The sequence below is a fragment of the Octopus bimaculoides genome, chromosome 24 (assembly GCF_001194135.2).
Source record: "Octopus bimaculoides isolate UCB-OBI-ISO-001 chromosome 24, ASM119413v2, whole genome shotgun sequence".
In the NCBI taxonomy this organism is placed as follows: domain Eukaryota; kingdom Metazoa; phylum Mollusca; class Cephalopoda; order Octopoda; family Octopodidae; genus Octopus; species Octopus bimaculoides.
In genome coordinates this window covers 2569797-2571205 of record NC_069004.1, presented here as the reverse complement: position 1 = coordinate 2571205, position 1409 = coordinate 2569797, and positions in this window count along the sequence as shown.

Sequence of the window (1409 nt, the reverse complement as noted above, 5' to 3'; positions counted from 1 at the left end):
TACAGAAATATCCCCAAAACTTAATTTTCAACTTCACCGATTCTCTCCGCCAATATTTCTCCTTGGACTAGTATTTCCAGAATCGCCATCTTTAATTTCTATCACATTTTAAATACAAGGAATCGATTACCTGGAATGACTCAACTGGGAAGGAAACTATATAGTAAACGCCACCGCGCAGCCATACAGAGCTTTTTTTTATTTAATCAAACGTATCAAAACAAATAGTTTCGCACGCAGAGTTTTTACTATGGCATCTACACTGAACTTTTACGAGGAATACTATTCAACAAATCATAGAACCAACTGGAACTGAGCAGACATCTTACCGTCAACAGTCGTTCACCATTTACTTATCAATTGTTTCTTAAACACGAGTGAGACATTATATCTACAGTACACAGTTAAGCCGGATTATTGCCTCTTCCAATATTACAGATTATACCAAAATAAAAGACTATTGCACCTTTACAGTTATCTTATTTCTTGGACATTTTCTTGATTAACAGTGATTTATTCTAATTTCAAATAATAAGGAACAGAAATATATAACGAAAAGATTTTGATTGATTTGTATTGATACCAGATACTATATTCATTGGTAAATGCCATTTATATTTATCGATAATGCAATATATTTATCGATAATGGAATATATTTATCGATAATGGAATATATTTATCGATGATGGAATAATTGTGAAACATATTGGTACTAAAGACATTTTAATTTTAGTTATTGGAGTCCATGTTTCGTCTAATCAAATATACACTTCAGAGACCAAACAAACATAATTTATTTTATGTAATCAAGCTAACCAAAAGAAACGAATAAGCTGCTGATTTTTGAGGCAATCTTTTATGTCATTGATTCCATATTGAGAAATTACCGCACACATCACTGAATATACATACTTTCACTTTCATTTTCATCAAGCGAAATATTATGAAAATCAGTGAAATCAAAGTTAACAAAAATGTCTGCATTTACCAACTGGATTAAGCGTTATCATTCATGTCGGTGGAGATTATGCTATACTTGTTGTATGACTTGTCTTCTGCTACAAGCAATGCGAGTTGATCTAAGTATGGCCTTTCTTTGTATGTTGAAACCACTCAATCATACAAGAGAGGAAGTGAATTTTACGGCAAACAGCCAATATTGTTCCGGTTTGGATAATAAGACAACAAAAGCAAATTTTGAAGGAGAGTTCGAATGGAGTGACACCTTGTAAGCGAACATCCTGACTGGGTTCTTCTACGGATATATGGCAACTAATTTTATTGGCGGTTTATTGGCAGACAAATACGGTGCGAAACGAGTTCTAGGGGGTTCAATTCTCTCAGCATCCATTCTTACAATTTTATACCCAAGTTTGTCTCGAATTAGTGGTTACTTTACGCTTGTAC